The sequence below is a fragment of the Sus scrofa genome, unplaced genomic scaffold (genome assembly GCF_000003025.6).
Source record: "Sus scrofa isolate TJ Tabasco breed Duroc unplaced genomic scaffold, Sscrofa11.1 Contig1914, whole genome shotgun sequence".
Lineage (NCBI taxonomy): Eukaryota > Metazoa > Chordata > Mammalia > Artiodactyla > Suidae > Sus > Sus scrofa.
This window is the reverse complement of record NW_018084979.1, coordinates 1,289,848-1,308,183: the sequence shown is the minus strand read 5'-3', so window position 1 is coordinate 1,308,183 and position 18,336 is coordinate 1,289,848. Positions and strand designations below refer to the sequence as shown.

The following is an 18,336-nucleotide window of genomic DNA, read 5'->3' as shown; positions in this document are numbered from 1 at the left end:
AATGTCCTTGCTCAAGGCATTTGTAAGTTCCCCGGGGCCAGGGATTGAACCTGCACCACAACAGTAACCAGAGCCACAGCAGTGACAATGCCAAATCCTTAACCCACTGAGCTCCTTGACTTGACCTGCTTAAGAACTTCACAGAGGAGTTCCCATCGTGGCGCCTCAGAAACGAATCCGACTAGGAACCATGGGGATGCGGGTTCGATCCCTGGCCTCGCTCAACGGGTTAAGGATCTGGTGTTGCCATGAGCTGCGGTGTAGGTTGCAGATATGGCTCGGATCCTGTGTTGCTGCAGTTGTGGTGTAGGCTGGCAGCTGTAGCTCCGATTCGACCCCTAGCCTGGGAACCTCCATATGCCATGGGTGCTTCCCTAAAAAGCAAAAAAAGAACTTCACAGAAATGGAGTCCTAAAGTATGTAGGTGTTGTCAAGAATCCTTTTACTCGGGAGTCCCCATTATGACTCGGTGGTAACGAACCTGACTAGTTTCCTTGAGGATGAAGGTTCCATCCCTGGCCTCACTCAGTGGGTTAAGGAGCTGGTGTTGCCGTGAGCTGGGGTGTAGTTCGCCGACTCAGCTCAGATGCTGTATTGCTGTGGCTGTGGTGTAGGCTGGCAGCTACAGCTCCAGTCCCCCCCACCCCCCAGCCTGGGAACTTCTATATGCCGCAGGTGCGGCCCTAAAAGGCCAAAAGAAAGAAAAGAATTCTTTTACTCATTGTAATGTCTGTGAAATTCATCCATGGTGTTGTGTATGTTAGCAGCTTGTTCATTTTCACCGCAAAGCAGCACTGCTTTTTACAGATATGCCAATTTGCTTCTCCTCCGTTCACCGGCTGATGGAAAACTGGGTTGTTTTTAGTTTGGGACAGTGATGAACAAAGCATTTTAAAAAATTAAACAAGGTAGACTGGACACAGTACTTGGTAAGGGTGAGCTCGGTCCCATAAGCTTTTCTTTCCTTTCCGTAATCGAATATGTGAGCGCGGGTGTCAGGGAGAATGTGACCCTTCCTGCAGCCACACTGGAGTCCGTGCCATGGGAGACCTGTGGCCCTGATCCTCGGGCTTGGGGACATGCCTTGTCTCTGGAAATATGCCTGTGCCAAAGTCGGGCTTCCCAGCAGAACAGCGAGTGGGACTTGGGCATTCGCCCCCAACAAGAGCAGAGGGGCTGCTTGGCTTGGCCCGTCCTGGGGCTGCTGGGGTTCTGGGCACGCAGGCTGGGAATGAAGCAGGGCTATTAGTTCCCAGCCACCTCTCTCCAGGGTGGGGCTGCTGCATCGCCTTGAGGAAACTGAGGCCAGGAGGCCAGGTGTGTCGGCCCTGTCAAGCGAGGGGCTAGAGCCACAGGGGCTGGCAGTTCAGAACAAAATTCTTTTTTTTTTTTTTTTTTTGGCTTTTTGTCTTTTAGGGCCACACCCACGGCACATGGAGGCTACCAGGCTAGGGGTCAAATTGGAGCTGTAGCCGCCCACCTTTGCCACAGCCACACCTACACCACAGCCACAGCAATGTGGGATCTGAGCCGCATCTGCAACCTACACCACAGCTCACGGCAGTGCTGGATCGTTAACCCACTGAGCAAGGCCAGGGATCAAACCCGCCACCTCATGGTTCCTAGTCGGATTCGTTAACCACTGAGCCACGACAGGAACTCCCAGACCAAAATTCTGACACAGACCGCCTTCCGGTTCAACTCAGGAGGCTTTTCCTGCCTTCATGACCCAGTCCTGTCACCCCTCCTCTGGGAGTGCCCCCAGACTCCTCTCCCTGCCCTCCCCGCCTATGACAGCTGTGCTGTTGGCATCTGCATTTTGCAGATGAGAAAACCGAGGCCCAGAGAGGTTAACGAGGTTGTGGAAACCACTGTGAAGTACCTGCAGGGAGGCAGTGGTAAAGCCAGCCACCCTCCAGCCACTGTGCTCCAGGCAGGGGGTGGCTCAGCCAGTCCCAGCCCCACCTGGCAGGTGGGCAGCCCAGATGAGGCCCTGTGCCCTGAGTGGTTGCCAGACACCCCCAGAAACCCCCTCGCCCCCAACCCTTCCACCCATCGTTCCTCTCCTCCCAGCTCCTCTGCACCAGTCTCCTCAGACCTTCAGACCACACTGCTGCCCACGGTGGGCTGTGGCAGGTGTTCCCAGCCAGACTCTGACTCCCAGGGCAGCAGGGCAAAAGAAAGCCTGGCAGGCCGCATGGAGGCGTCCCAGATGCAGCTGGGTTAATAAAAGGGAAATCCTACACCCATCCTGCCACCACCGGGGCCTGGGCACACAAACGGGGGCTCCTGGCACAGGGCCTGGAAAAGGAGTAAGATGGCTCTCTCTGGGGCTCTTGTCCTGGGAGGAGCGCCTGGACAGGTGGCTACGTGACTCAGGCGGGGTGCAGACCACAGGTGCAGAGTGAGAGACCCCGGTGTGAGCTGGAGAGAAAGACAGAGAGAATGACAGGAAGCCAGATGGCCTGGTAGCAGTCACCAGGGCTGGGCCACGCTTCCAAGACATCTTGTGCTTCCCAGTGTTGTTACCCGAAGCATTTATCACTTAGATAAAAACAAATTATACAAAATCTACTGAATTGAAACTAAAACCAAACCTCACAGCCTTCAGAGTTTTCCCAAGAAATGCCTGTGGAGAGGGGCTGCAGGGTGGGGACAGCTCACTTTGGGCCTGAGGCTCCCCCCACCCTAGGGGAGGGATCTGGATTCCCCCCCCCCACTACTTCCCAAACCCTCCCAGCCGGTAAAGCCCGGTCCCCGCTGCTGTTACCGTATTCTCCCAGTGGATGCTTCGGTTACCGTATTCCCTCGTGTATGTGCCCGGGTGGAGTTCCCCTGGATCCTGGGAGCCCCTTCCCTCAGGGTAAGGAGGAGCTCAGGACCCCTGGGGACTTCGCCGTTCACTCCAGGGGATGTTTCTCCTCCCCACCTTATCCCTTCCTCTATTAATTAATGTGTATTTTTATGGAAGAAATGAAATAGTTTCGAGTCTATGCACATGACACACTCGGAATTTTGAAAGATAGATAGGCCTGTAATATAAAGCAGTAGCCCCTCCCCGATTGCCCCACCCCCAATCCTCCCCAGAAGCAACCACAATCAACTTTTTTGGCTGCTGCTTCTGGATTTTATCTCCGTGTTTATAAATAACATGCCTGCGCTGCTGTTACTTGACTTACCAATTTGAGCCATTATCTACTGACTTCCTCTTACGGAAGACAAGGGTTTAGCTTTCTCAGCCCCGTCCCTGCAGCACCAACGTACTTTCTGGTGTCACTTCTCCTTACCGATATGTAACAATTTTTGATCCAAGTGATATTCGATTGTTTCATCATAATGATTATATAAACAGTTACTGAGTCAAGTAATGCCCGATAATTATATTTCCTTTCCAGTTTAACTTCTAGTTTTTCATGAAGTTAATACTTAGCTTTTCGGACTGCTTCAAAAATGGCTCCCAAAGATCCCCGCCACCTCGTGTTCACACCCTTTGGTAGCCCCTGTCCTTGAGAGAAGCATGACCAGTGACTCCCTCTAACCAAGGGAGCATGACAACAGTGATGGGCCATATCTGCTTATGTGAGACAAGATTGCAGAGCCTGTCATGCTGGCATCTCTTGCACCCTCTTTGTCCTGGAAGAAGCAAGCTGCCATGTCGTGTGGCCATGGTAAGGAGCTATATGTGACCTCTAGGAGCTGAAGGCAGTGCTGGTCAATAGTCAGCAAGAAACAGGGAATTACCACTGTGGTGTAGCAGGTTAAGGAGCCGGCACTGCCACAGCTGTGGCATAGGTTGCAGCTGCAGCTGGGATGCAATCCTTGTCCCAGAAACTTCCATAGGCCACAGGTGCAGCCAAAAAAAAAAAAAAAAAAAGCCGCAAAAAGCTGAAGCCCTCAATCCTACGCAGCAAGGAACCGAATTCAAGCAACAACTTCAGTGAATTTGGAAGTGTATCCTTCCCCAGTGGAGCCTTAGATGAATCTGCAGTCCCAGCAAGCACCTCCAGTGTAGCCTTGTGAAGCCCTGAGCAGAGGATCCAGCTAAGTCCTGCTCAGACTACCATAGGAACTGTAAGATCAATTGGGGGCAATTTGTTATGCAGCAGTAGGTAACTAATAGCTTACTTTGTATCCTTCTCTGTCTTGTACTATCTATTTCTTGCCTATGGCAGAATCTGTCCTCCCATTGTCCCACAGCTTCCCTCCCAGAAGCCCCCCTCCTGCAAGGATCCATGCTAGCCACTCTCTGGGCCTCCAGCGAGGCTACTGTGGACCTGGGATTCCCAGGGAGTCCCCTTTGCCTCTCTCTTGGGTTCAGTCCCCCTTTACTGGATCCTATCTGTCTCTTCCTTGGTTTCCTTGCTTTGTGAGAGAAGATCCCCCAGCAGCTTCCCGAGAAAAGGTGCATGGAAAATTGAGTCGTATAATCTTTGCGCGTTTGAAAAGGTCTTCATCCACCCTCGTGCTTGGTGATAGCTTGGCTAGGTATAGAATTTCAAGTTGAAAACCATCTTGGGCCCCCAGTCACTGAGCCGCCACCGAGGACTCAGCAACCTCCCCCTTGAGCCCCCTTGCTTCCTGACACTCTGTCCCCCCTGCCGGCCTTCCCCCACCACGGCCTTCCGCAGGCCCTTTCCACCGAGGAAAAGGCATCGTATCGTATGTCCGCTCTCCAGACCCCTCACTCTTTCCACGCCTTTGCCAGTGCAGGTAAGGCTGATGGTCTGCTTCCTGTGGCCCTGAGGATTATGTCCAGGTAAGAATGAAACAGAGAAGCGGCAGGAAGACCCTTACTACTGTCCAAGGGATGGCTGATGATTAGGATAAAAAGAGACTAGCGAAGGCATTTACGGAGAACTCTGCCTGCAGTGGCACTGTAAGGCAGCATCCAGAATGTGGAGAAGTCATGGAGCGACAGGGTGACCAGTGCAAGAACATATGCCAGTTCCTTGTAGAGGCTGGACGGGCCAAGGACGACCAGCTGAAGGTTCGTGGGTTTTAAGTGCTTTGGACTCACTGAAGCTTAAGTGAGGATCTCCTGGCAATGAGTAAAATTTCCTTCTGTTCCTTGTCGCAAGTTTCAAAACCTCACCGCTTGTATAATGTAACCATTTGGGGCCTGCTTTTAACTTGGACTAGTGTAAGCAACTCCTTCATGCAATAAACTGGAAAGAACCATTAAAAAAAAAAAAAAACTTCATTCACATTCTGAAGGCATTTCTCTGTGGCCTTCTTAGCGCCCAGCTCTGCCCTTAAGAAGCCCAAAGCCTCTCCGATCTTCAGTCCTTTACAGGAGACGTGCTTTTCCTCTCTGGATCTTTGATTTATCCCCAGTGCGCTAGAAAAGACCCCATAAAGCAGAGAGCTCTGCCTGGGGGCTGGGGGAGGGCTCAGGGGGCCGCTGCTCTCTGGGGACTGGCCTTCTGCGGGCCTGTCCTTCTGGGACTCCTGTACTTGGATTTAGCACTCCTGGGCTCGTCCTCTAATTTCGTCTTCTTTCCATTGCTTATTTTGTATTTCTTTGTCATTTAGGGCTACTCTTTAGGGGCTTTCCCTCTTTCTCCCATCCTTAATTTCACCTGTCTTCTTTTTCAGCCATGCCCAGGGCATGTGGAAATTCCCGGGCCAGGGATCAAACCAGTGCCACAGCAGTGACAACACCAGGTCCTTAACCTGCCGAGCCACCAGGGAATGCCTTGACTCTCATCTTTTAAAATTCTACAAGCTCTTTGCTCCTTTCAAACAAATACCATTGTTCTGGCTTAGCGTCCTCTCTGAGAAATGGGTTTAACATTTTCTTCTGCTCTCTCAATTGCCTCTTTTCACCTTACTTCCTTTTTTCTATCTATTTTGGTCTCTGTTCTTCTATTTGGAGGGTTTTCTCTGACACCTGGGGACCCTTGGCTTCCACTCACCATAGCGTGGAGCCCGGACCAGCCAGCTGGAATCTCTCCATGTGGAAGGACTCCCTCTTGGGTCTTCAGGTATCCAGACAGCTTTCTTGGGTGCATCAGTCAGCTTTGCTAAGTTATGCTGCAGTAACAAATAACTCCCCAAATCTCAGGGACACACAACAGCAAAAGTTTATTTCTTGATGGTCCATGGCATCTGCAGGTGGCTGCAGCTCTGCTCTGAGTGTCCTTTTCATCCTGTGACCTGGGTTGAAGGCGCTGCCTCTTTCCAGGACACGCTCTTCTGTGGCAGAGGGAAAAGAACAATGGTGGGACCACTGGATGACTCTTCAAAGTCTCAGAAAGTGCAACATGTCACCTCCATTCTCTCTTCCTTCACCAAAGCAGGTCACATGACCTTTACAGCAAGGGGCAGTGAGGGGCCGGGCGTCTTCCAGTGCTGGTGCTTTGGTTCTCCCTGGAAGACCCCTCCCATCGATCTTCTGCTGGGGACACATGCTTGACCCCTGGCATCCCAGGAGCAGGGCAGGGAAGGATTGGGAAGCTGTGGTCACTTAAGCATCTTTTCCAGCCCCATGCTCCTTCCCGCCTCTGCCAGGCCTGACACCCTGATTTTGGAATCCCTCTCCAGAGACTGTGCATCTTATCTCCTGCAAGGGCTGGGTGGAAGCAGAGGGATGTGGACGATGAGCAGCTGTGCGAGGATTTAGGCGTGTATTCGTTTTCTACGCTGGGTAACAAATGGCCACAGACTTAACCGCTTACAGCAACACACCACACATTTATTCTTTCGCAGTTCCCGCAGGTTGGAGGGCTGGCTGAGCTGGTCCTTTGCTCAGGGCCCCTCCGGGCTGCAGTCAGGGTGCCGCCCACTGCATGCTCATTAGGAGGGTCAGCTGGGGAAACAAATGGGCTCCCATGTTCACTTGGTTGGTTGCTGGCAGGATTCCTGTCTTTGTGGCCATGTGACTGAAGGCCCCGGCTTCAGTCCCTTGCCTCATGAGCTTCCTCTGCATGGCTGCTTACCTCATTTAGCCCAGGAGAAGATTCTCTCCCTCACCTTTTTTTTTTTTTTTTTTTTTTTTTTTTTTTTGGGCCATGCCCATGGCATGCAAAAGTTCCTAAACCAGGGACTGAACCTGTGCCACAGCTATACCTAGCAGTAACAATGCCAGATCTTTAACCTACTGAGCCACAAGGGAACTCCTGCCAGAAAAGCAGCAGCAGCAGCAGGAAGTCACAGCCTGCACTTAAAGGGAAGGGATTACACAGGGGTCCGAACATGAGGGGACAAGAAATCATCAGGGTCACCTTAGGATCTGCCCTTCACGAGGGCTGCCATCAGACCCTCCTCCACCTCCCACAGTGCCCAGACCTAGCCTCGCCAGTTTCTGCTGGTCTGTGGGTGCTGGTTTATGGGATGTAGCACCCCAGAGAGGCAGGTAGGTAGCTGTTCCCCTTCTCTGCCGAGTCCTGTCACTTTCTATCTTCCTAAAATGTGCTGGAGCTTTCATCGGCAGTCAGCTCCTCTCTCGTGTTTATACCCTTTTAAACTTTTTTGCCATCATTTTTATAAAGTTTCCAGAGGAAGCAGAGATAAGCCTGAGGTTTGTTCCCCATGTTTAACCTCCCCCCATCCACTAGCAAACCCTCCCCACCTGACAGCCTTGCCTTTGACGCGGTCTTCCCTGCCCCCTGCCCATCCTCCCCCACTCACCTCCCGCAACCACCAGCCCACCCAGTGTGGACCCTATCGCTGCTCCTGGCCTGCACCTTCACCTTCACAGCCTCGGAGAGACACACACACGTGCAGACACACTTCAAGGGTTTTACGCTCAAGTTCTTCCTCTTTTTTTTTTGGTCACACTGGCATCATGCGGGAGTTCCCACGCCAGAGATCAAACCTGTGTCACAGCAGTAACCAGAGCCACAGCAGTGACAATGCCGGATCCTTAACCCACTGAGCCACCTGGGAACACGGACACTCGAGTTCTAATTTAGGGGTTCTCCAGGCACACTGTGCTCTTTCCTGCCTCTCCGCTTTGCACATGCTGTTCCCTTTCAGTCACTCCTCTACCCACATCTGCCTCTTGGCATATCTTCCTGTGATTCCTGCTTATCTGCAGCCTGGGACGCCTTCCCGAAGTGGTCCAGCCCATCACAGGCAGGATCTCACATCTGCAAAATGGGCATCGCGCCCATCCCCTCACCCTCCCACAAAGCCCACCAGGGCTTTTCCTGCCAAGCTGGCAGAGCCTGGGAAGCCACCGAGGCCAGAGGGATCTATTAAAACCCTAACTGGCCGCACTTCACCCCGCGTACAGCCCATGCGCGGCTCCTGAGTGCTGTCGGGCTAAAATCCAAAGGCCTGCATGTGGCCCACAAGGCTCCGCTGGGCGTCTCGGCTCCCCGCCCCCACAGCCGATTTTCCAAAGGAGACTGGGAGTCCTCTCCAGTCTCAGGGCCAACTGTTCAGAGCACTTTCTGTCTCCCTGACTCCAGCCCCTTCACTAGTCACTTCCAAACTCACACTGCAGGTCTCTCGGTGGCTCCATCCGCCTCCCCGTAGTTGGGTGGCACGGATCACCCTGTAACATCCCAGGCCGGGCAGGCCTGTGTCTGTGTCCCTCAGGACACATCCTGAGGCCATCTCGGAGAGCAGGTGCTGAATGCAGGAATGGAACCCCGGACAGCTTAGCGTGAACTGATAACCAAGTCCAGATGGAATCCAGAGTCAGGTGGGGACTGGAAGCCTCTAAGCAGCCTGAAGTCAAAAAGCCAAGAGGCCAAGTCCAGTGTGGACCCAGCCTCAGACCGAGCTGCACCCAGGGCCCTGGGACCCCGAGACTCTGCTCTCTGCCCTTACCCTCCCATGGATGAGGTCCCTGTCTGAGGACACCAGCCCCCTGCCCACCTGCAGGGCTGGGTGCCTTTCTCTAAAGCAGTGGGGGAATGCTGACTGCCAGGCCTGGAGCTAGGAGGGTGGGGTGCCGCCCACTATACCATATACTCCCAAGATGGCTCAGGAGGGTTCCTTCTGGAACATCAGAGCGCCCTTATCTGAAGGAAGAGGCATTGGAAGGTGGGCCAAGGAACCCGCATGATGAGCCGCCAAGGGGTGGGAACCAGGCCCCTGGAGCTACAGCCCGGGAGAGCTGTCACAGGTCACAAAGCCAGTGCAGAGGGCGGCGGGAAATCGAAGCTGCAGGATGGCCCTTCTCCAGGCCCTGCAGGGGTCAAGTCCAGGCGGCAGGGCTGGGGATCTGGAGAAAGAAGCAGTCACGTGGGCGCCCTCCCCAGCAGGCGCCCAGGGCTCCGAACAAAGGACCCACTCCCGGCATGAGTCACCAAGTGGAGGCAAGCCTTCCGGAATAAGTGGGCCTCCAAAGGGGGAGGGGGCGTCCACAAGCACAGGAAAGAGCACTGCAGGACTCGAACCCCTGGTCAAGGCGCTGCCCGACCCCCTGGGCCGCCTTAAAATGGGCCAACAAGCCCCTCCCCGCAAAGCCAGAGGGCCTTGAAGGGAAGAGACGCACGCAGACCAGCCTGAGAGAGGGAGCGGGCAGCGGGCTGCGGGGCAGTTTGCAAGGCGAGGGCCGGGGTTTGAAAACAATCGGATTAATTCTCCCCATCAGGGCTCGGGGACAGGGGTCAGAGTTCCCACTTAATCCCTCTTCGGGTGGGAGGCCGAGGGACACACGAGCGCTGGCCTGGGGGAGCCGGTCGCCCGCGGGTCCCGAAGGCGCGGAGCCCCAAGTGCGCAGACTGCGCGTCGGCACCGGACACCCCCACCCGCAAGCCCTGCGGGAGTCGAAACGCGCGGCGTGGTCCCCGGGCTGTGCGGTGGCGCGCGGTGCTGCCCCCCAGGCGAGCGGCGACAGCGGCTCTTCCCTGCCGAGGAAAACGCTGCGGCCCTTGTTGGGGGGAGGGGCGAACATGGACCTTCAGGTCTGGGTTTGAACTTGGAGCCCACCTCACCCTCCTGAGACCTTGGAGGCCACTGAGCCCCTCCGTGCCTCCCTCTCCTCTCCCGAAGCAGGGGATCTCCGTGAAAACGGCCCCGGGAGGTCGCGCGCCCCTAGCGGCTCCGGCTGCCGCCAGGGCATTTCTGGGGGTGGAGTCTCGGTCACAGAAGTGTCCTGGGGGAGGGGGAGGTATTCTGAGACGTCGCCAGCAGTGGCTGTGAGTTACCGTAGGTCCTGAACTTTAGGCCGTCCCCCCTCGCCCCCCGTGAGGCCCGCTGTTAGGGGCTCGGTTTGGAGGCGGTGTCTTCGCCCCATTTTGCAGACGCGGAAGCCGAGGCCACGGCGGGGCGCGGTGGGGGGGGGCTCTCGAAGCTCAGCCGGGCGGAGGGCCCGAAACATCCGGCCGTGCGCCCCTTCTCCGCGAGCCCGGGGTGTGGCGCGGCGGGGAGCGGAGCCCCGGCTCTCGGATTTCATCCCGCCGCCCGTTCCCAGCAGCTCCGCACAGATGTTCTCCCGCTGGGCCGCCCGCGCCGCGTTTTAGGGGCCCTGCGCTGGTTCTTGGGAGCTGGGGCTGGGCCGCCCGTGGTTTCGTCACCACCTGGCAAGGCTTAGCGAGCACCTGGCCGGGATGAGGAGCACAGCGGGCTGGGCGATGGGCCCAGAAGGCCGCGAGGCTCGGGGTGGGGTGGGGGGCCGGCTTCCAGACCCCTGCGGGCCTCGCTTTTCTCCCCTCCTCCCAGCGCCTTCCTGTTACAGCCTTACAGCCGGGGAACAGAGGCCCGGAGAAGTTAGGAAGTTAGCAAGCAGGCCTTGGGTGGGAGAGAGATCTGACATTTGGATAAGGGCTGCCTATTAGGCAAGGGAGCAGCTTGGGCAAAGGCACGGAGGTGGGGGGGTACAAGGGCGGGGCGAGGCGGGGGGGAAGCCAGCAGTGAGCAGCAGGTCGGGCCAGATGGTGAAGGCCCAGCACACTGGGCCACCTCTGCCCCAAGGCCAGTGAGGCTTAGCTGGGCATCTGGGGAGCTGGGCAGTCAGATGGAATCAGGGATCCGCCAAAGGCTGTCCAGTATTTGCTGGAGAGATTTTACCCCCGGTCAGGAAGGGGGCAGAAAGAGCCACTGGGAAGGAGGACAAGCCTTGCAGGGCCTGTGGCACCTGGTGAGGGCTGGGAAGCTGGCTCTGGGGAGAAAGCACTGAATATCTGCATTTGCTGGGGGTGGGGGTGGATTCTTGCAGCTCTCTGTGCAAATCCCTCGGAGGAGGCCTAGTGGGCTCCCTGGAGGAGGCGGCCGCTGGCCACATGCCAGCCTGGTCTGAGGAGGTGGGGTGCTCCTTGAAAGGCGGTAGCTCCCTCCCAGGGCAGTGGTAGGGGCAGCAGGGGCACAGCCAACAGCCCGGCAAACGGGTTGGACCGGCTGGGTAGGGGGCACAGCCTCTGGGTGGGGCAACCATGACACACTCCGCATGGAGGCCAGTGACCTGAGAGGCCACATCCGGGGGTGTCACCCTTGACGGGCCCGGGGCAGCACCGCCCCCTAGAGAGTGCAGAGGGCGTGGCCACAGCCAGGACCCGGCTCCACCCGCTACCGGGCCTCGGCCAAACTGAACTGAAACGGGAACCCCCCTCAGCTCTGGACTCCACACCCCCGGTAGCTACTGTCCCGCCCCTGTGCCTTTTCACAGCCAGGCTGCTCCCTAGAGGTGTCCCCCTCCTCCCCGCCCCCGCTTCACTCTGCCGTCTGCTCCCCCTCCCACCACGGCCTCAGGGGTTCCCTGGGACACAGAGCCCTCCTCTGTCCGGTCTGTACCCACTCTTCCTGGGGGGGCACCTCCCCAAGATTCATCAACCCCCCTCCCCCGAGGGCGCCCACAGTGCCAGTTCCAACCTGCCTCTTCCTGAACTTCAGACCTAAATAACTGGCTCCCTGGGGGGACTTAGCGCCCACGGCTCGCACGCAGCCTCCTCCGCTCTGTACCCACCCCAGCTTCCTCCCTGGGCTCCCAGCCAGCTCCAGCTCTTACAGGCTGTGGGCTTGAGAGCCAGCCCCCTCCCTCTCTGCGCCCCACAAGCGGGAGTAATAATAGTGCTGACCTCACAGGGTGGCAGTGAAGCGTCAGGGGGACGTTCTGGAGACCCCTCATCCCACTCTCCAAAGGTCCTCACGGGAGCGGCCGGTGGGCAGCCTCCAAGCCCCAAAGAATCCTCACTCTGGGACCACGCCCTGGCGTGGCCCCAGCCCTGAGTGCGGGAGGGACGCATTTCTGTTCCAGGGAATAGAAAAATAGTGACGACGGGATCATTACTTCTGAGTTTAGGGTCTAAAAAAGCTCATTTTTTTTTAACGGCCCCACCTGCTGCTTGTGAACGCTCTCGAGCCAGGGATTGAATCTGAACCACAGCTGGGACCCTTTAACCCATTGCCCGGCCAGGGATCAAACCCGTGTTTCCAAGGGGACAGGAGCTGCTGCAATTGGATGCTTTTTTTTTTTTTTTCCTGTCTTTTCTAGGGCCGCACCTGCAGTATATGGAGGTTCCCGGGCTAGGGGTCAAATTGGAGCTGTAGCTGCCAGCCTCCGCCAGAGCCACAGCAGCTTGGGAACCAAGCCATGTCTGCGACCTACACCGCAGCTCATGGCAACACTGGATCCTTAACCCACTGATCAAGGCCAGTGATCCAACTCACAACCTCATGGTTCCTAGTCGGATTCATTTCACTGTGCCATGTCGGGAACTCCTGCAGTCGGATTCTTAACCGGCTGAGCTACAGCAGGAACTCCTAAAAAATCTAATTTCTGTTTTGGGTGTTCACCCTCCCTCTCTTGCTACAGTGGGGGGGGGTGCCATGCCCTGAGCAGCCCTGTAACGAGACTCCCCACCCCCAACCACCATGGCCAGGACCTGAAGCCACCAGCCTTCTGGTGAGGGAGCTTTCTCAGATTTTACATTTTCCCCTGATCTTTACAATTTTCTCATCTATACCTAAATTCAACAGCAATTTTTAAAAGTTAAAAGTTAAATTACTTTGAGGAGTTCCCGTCATGCCTCAGCAGTAACGAACTCGACTAATATCCAAGAGGATTCGAGTTAGATTCCTGACCTCAATCAGTGGGTCAAGGATCTGGTATTCCATGAGCTGTGGTGTAGGTTGCAGACATGGCTTGGATCCTGTGTTGCTGTGGCTGTGGTGTAGGCCGGCAGCTGCAGCTCCAATTCGACCCCTAGCCTGGGAACTTCTATAGGCCACGGGTGTGGCACTAAAAAGACAACAAAAATTACTTTGAGCAAGACTTTCCAAATTGTCAATTTAGTTTCATAGATCCAGTGACTGCTTTTGCATTTACATCTCAGCAGTTTGTGTATTCTTCCAATAAAGAACTCATGGAGTTCCCGCTGTGGTGCAGTGGTTAACAAATCCGACTAGGAACCACGAGGTTGCAGGTTCCATCCCTGGCCTTGCTTAGCGGGTTAAGGATCCGGTGTTGCCGTGAGCTGTGGTGTAGGTCGGAGATACGGCTCAGATGCCGAGTTGCTGTGCCTCTTGTGTAGGCCAGTGGCTACAGCTCCAATTCGACCCCTAACCTGGGAAACTCCATATGCCGCGAGAGTGGCCCCAAAAATGGCAAAAAGACAATAATAATAATAAAAAAAGAACTCATATTAACATGTTTGATGGGAGTTCCCATCCGTGAGCTGTGGTGTAGGTCAAAGACACAGCTCGGATCTGGTGTAGCTCCGATTCAACCCCTAGCCTGGAAACCTCCATGTGCCACAGGTGTGGCCCTAAAAGACAAAATAAAATGATTTAAAAAAAAAAATGTTTGATGGGTTTGATGAGGTTGGGGACAAAGGCAGTGGCTCTAGGTGAGCAGGGCAGAAGCTTGGTGCAGGCGTGGAGCAGCCCCTCTCAGGGGCTCCTAACTGGGGTAGGGTGTGAATAAGGTTCCAGGAGCTCCTTGAATTCTACCCACTTCATTGTCAGGGATGGGGGTTTGTGGGTTCCGGAAAGGGTCAGTAGCAAATGCCAGCTTTCAGTTGCCCGTGTGTGTTACAGAGGGTGTGGAGTAGCTTGACGTAGTGAGCGGGTTAAGTGCAGCTGGGTTAAGAAAGCTTCTGCTGCATCGTTGTGGTTTGATTACTTACAGCGCAATGGCACTTCCAGCTTCTGGGGCTTCTAAGTGCTGGAATCTAGGGAACCGCTCTGTCAACCCCCACATTCTCCTCTGTATCCCGTGTCACCAAGCTCAGTGGTTGTGCCTCCCAGATACCCCCCTTTCTCCCTCCCGGTAACCACACCCACAGCCTTCAGTTCAGCTCCTTCCAGAAGGCTGCAGTGGACTCTTCCTCTCCATGGGCAGCCCTGGGTACCCCTTCCTCCCCTGCTTACACCTCCCAACTCCAGCCCGTCAGCCATCCCTCTGTCCCCCTGCCCTCCTTTCGCTGCTCCCCTCCTGCCCTTGAATTCCAACCTTCCTGCCTCACCCAGGTCTATTTCCGAGCCCGGCTCCTTCTTGCCACCTGCTCACCCAGACCGCGGATACCAGTGGGGCTGTGGTCCTACCAGCTGGGACTACTTACCTGCCCTCTGGTCCTAGCTGTCCCAGCTGGGACCACTTACCTGTCCTTACCCTTCCCTAGATTGTTGGGGGACAGAGATGAAAGGGCTTGAAAGGTGTCAGGGACTTCGTGAAGGGCTAACATCATAGTCATTGTCACAGTATTTCTTTTTCTCACACCCGCGGCATATGGAGGTTCCCAGGTTAGGGGTCGAATTGGAGCTGTAGCTGCTGGCCTACACCACAGCTACAACAACACAGGATCTGAGCCATGTCTGCGAACTACGCCATAGCTCACAGCAACACTGGATCCTTAACCCGCTGAGTGAGGCCAGGGATCAAACCTGCATCCTCATGGTTCCTAGCTGGGTCTGCTTAACCACTGTGCCACGAAGGGAACAGCTAATCATCACTGTTTTATTTTTTTACTTCTCTATTGCCGCAGTGTGTAGCAGCTTGATGTGGGATCTCAGTTTCCAGACCAGGGACAGAACCTGAGCCACAGCAGTGAATCCTAACCACTAGACCACCAGGGAACTCCCTGGTCATCATCATTATTATTAATGGTTGTTATAATCACTCAGAAACAACACATTCCAAGCCCAGGATGGCTATTAAGAAATGCTGGAGTTCCCGTTGTGGCACAGTGGAAATGAACCCAACTATTATCCATGAGGATGTGGGTTCTATACCTGGCCCTGCTCAGAGGGATCTGGCATTGCCATGAGCCGTGGTGTGGGTCACAGATGTGGCTCAGATCTGGCTTTGCTGTGGCTGTGGCGTAGGCCGGCGGCTGTAGCTCTGATTCAACCCCTGGCCTGGAGACCTCCATATGATGTAGGTTTGGCCCTGAAAGAGAAAGAAACAGAGAGAGAAAGAGAGAGAGGGAGAGGGAGAGTGAGAGAGAGAGAGGGAAAGAGAGAAAGAGAGAAAGAGAGAAAGAAAGAAAGAAAGAAAGAAAGAAAGAAAGAAAGAAAGAAAGAAAGAAAGAAAGAAAGAAAGAAAGAAAGAAAGAAAGGCAAGTTCCCGTGATGGCTCAGTGGAATGAATCTGACTAGGAACCATGAGGTTGCAGGTTCGATCCCTGGCCTTGCTCAGTGGGTTAAGGATCTGGCATTGCCATGAGCTGTAGTGAAGGTCGAAGACACAACTTGCATCTGGCGTTGCTGTGGCTGTGGTGTCGGCTGGTGGCTGCAGCTCCGACTATAGGCCCCTAGCCTGGGAGCCTCCATATGCTGTGGGTGCGGCCCTAGAAAAGACAAAACAAAAAACGAAAAGAAATGCCAAAAAGCAGCAAAAATCCATCAGGCCCTTTCCCGGAGTGTCAGGCAGAGGGGCAAAAGTGGGAGGGGGTACAGAAGATCTAGGTTCAAGACCTGGGTTCAAGGCAGCTTCCGATGGGAGGAACCTGCCAGGCCAACTCCCCCTCTTCAGACCCAGTAACACAGTGCCTGGGGCCACACTATTTTTTTAGGGGCCCATGAAAGTTTTAATTCTGTTTAAAATGAAAAAGGGAAAAAAGGGAGTTCCCATTCTGGCTCAGCAGATTCAGAACCCGACATAGTGTCTGTGAGGACACAGGTTCGATCCCCGGCCTTGCTCAGTGGGTTAAGGATCTGGTGTTGCTGCGGCTGTGGTGTAGGCCAGCAGCTACAGCTCCAATTCAACCCCTACCTTTGGAACTTTCATATGGTGCAGGTGCAGCCCTAAAAAGACAGGAAAAAGAAGAAGAAAAAAAATAGGAGTTCCCTCTGTGGCAAAATGGGATCAGTGGGGTCTTGGGAATGCTGGGATGCAGGTTCGATCCCCAGTACAGTGAGTTAAGGAGGCATTGCTGCAGCTGGCCTGGGAACTCCATATGCCTCAGGGCGGTGAAAAAAAGAGGGGGGGGGAATTTTAAGGTGAAGATAATGTTTCTTACTATATTCTTCTTTATACTGATGCAGCGGTAAAATAGGAATTTCTTTTTTTTTTTAAACGGAGGGAGTCCAGGGAGGCCAAGTCCCTTGGGCGTCTGAGAGTTAGACGTTGCCCTGGGCCCTGGGCAAGGTTTTCAGCTGGTGAGCCTCAGTTTCCCAGCCTCCAGCCCGGGTGCAGTTGTCGGAGCTGTGGGGATGAGTGAGTGACGGAGCCGGGTCCTGAGCTTGGGGCCCTCCGTCCATCCATCCAGCAGGGCCTCTGCTTGATGCTCTGGCACTTGGGACACAGTGGAGAGAGCCTGACAAGCCTCCCGGGACTTAAAGGGATCAAGATCCAGAAAGTCTGAAAGAAAGGAAGGGCCGAGGGAGCAGCGAGATGCGGGGAGGCCCTGGGGGACACAAGCCCCCTCCTCCTCCTGCAGCAGCGTAAACGGGGCCCGGCTGGAGCCCTTGCTGGGTGCCGCTCCCAGGCAAGGAGCCGAGCAGGGGGAGAGACAGGAGCCCCCGCAGTAGCCACAGTCCCAGCATCCTGGGCAGGCGTCTGAGTGTCTGTCGTGCGTCGGCGTGTGCCAAGCTCCCACCAAGAGGTAGAAGCCGGTAACTCACCTGCCCTGCAGGTGAGGAAGCTGCCCGTCGGACAGGTTGAGCGGTGTCCGTTTTCCAGGCTTGGGGGTGGCCCCTCCATCGGGGGAACCTACACTCTATTCAGAAGATGCTCAGAGGCATTTCAGACGAGCTGATGGAGGGGCAGGGGCATGTCTGGGATGGGGTGGGGGGGGCGGGGGGGGCAGCTCTGGCGATCCCAGCGCCTAAGTGCAAGTGCATGACAGCGGGCGATCCTCTAGGGACACAGCCCAGCCCACAGCCCCCACCACACACACACACACACACACACACACACACACACACACACACACACACACACACGAATCTGCCCTTTGCAGTTGTCATGCTCAACCCACAAACAGGCCTAACTTTGAGCCTGTGAGGTGACACACACCACCCAGGCCATCTTTAGCAAGGGCAGCAAAATGCTCCACCCTCGAAAACTTGCGGCCTCCCTCACTCGGAAGTCAGACACCACCCAGCCAGGCCCCTAGGGCAAAGCCGAGGGGGCAAAGCTTAAGACCCTCCTCTGTGCATCCCAGGGTGGGAGGGGGGGCGTAGAGACGGTCTCCTGGGCAGCCCCTCTGGGCCCCAGGGCCCCTCCGAGCTGCGGGGACAATCACGGGTATGGATGGGGGGCTGAGGAGTGGGGCGAGGCAGGCAGGAGGGAGCACCAGGAGGGGCCCGGTCTCTCTCCAGCCAGGCCTCCTGCCCGGACCCCTGCCAACTCCCCTTCCCCACCCCCAGCCATGGCTCCAGGCCCAGCAGCCCCCCCTTCACCACTCTCACAGCTGAAAAGAGGGGGTGGGGAGACCCCGCTGAGGTCCAGCCTCCAAAGTGTGTCTGGAAACTCCCTCGGAACCTCGTGGGGTGGGGGGGCCCTGGGGGACCCTGACTCCCCCCGAACCTCAGTTTCTCCCAGGAAGACCGCCTAGAACCTAAAGGAAACTTGAGGCTGGGCTGGGGGCATGTGTGTGCTCCCCCATCCGGCCTGCCAGGCTGTGGGCGGTCTTGGCAGGAGCCAGCCAGTCCGGGCTCTGGAGGAGGAGAGCGGCCGGGGGTGGGAAGCTGCCAGCTCTGGGAGCGGGAGCAGCGGGGCCTCCGAGGAGGGGCCTCCATCCGTCCAAAGGGTGGTGGCCTCCTGCTGATGGGAGAGGGGAGGGGCTGTCACAGGTCGTGGGTGGCCATCCCCCCACAAGACCCTTGGCCCAGGAGTGCTCGGGGACAGATCCCTGCCCATCTCCAAAAGCCTGGGCCTCAGTCTCCATTTCTTATTTTTTTGGGCCATACCCACCAGGGATCCAACTCCCGCCTCAGCCATGACCAGAGCCTGCTGAGCCACCAGGGTACTTACTCTGCTTCTAAAAACGAGGGGCTTCT

At 55.9% G+C, this 18,336-nt stretch overlaps 1 pseudogene; it reads left to right on the top strand.

Annotated features, from left to right (window-relative positions):
* Positions 1-3,882: 3,882 nt before the first annotated feature.
* On the top strand, positions 3,883-7,086 carry LOC110258355 (annotated as a pseudogene).
* Positions 7,087-18,336: the final 11,250 nt, after the last annotated feature.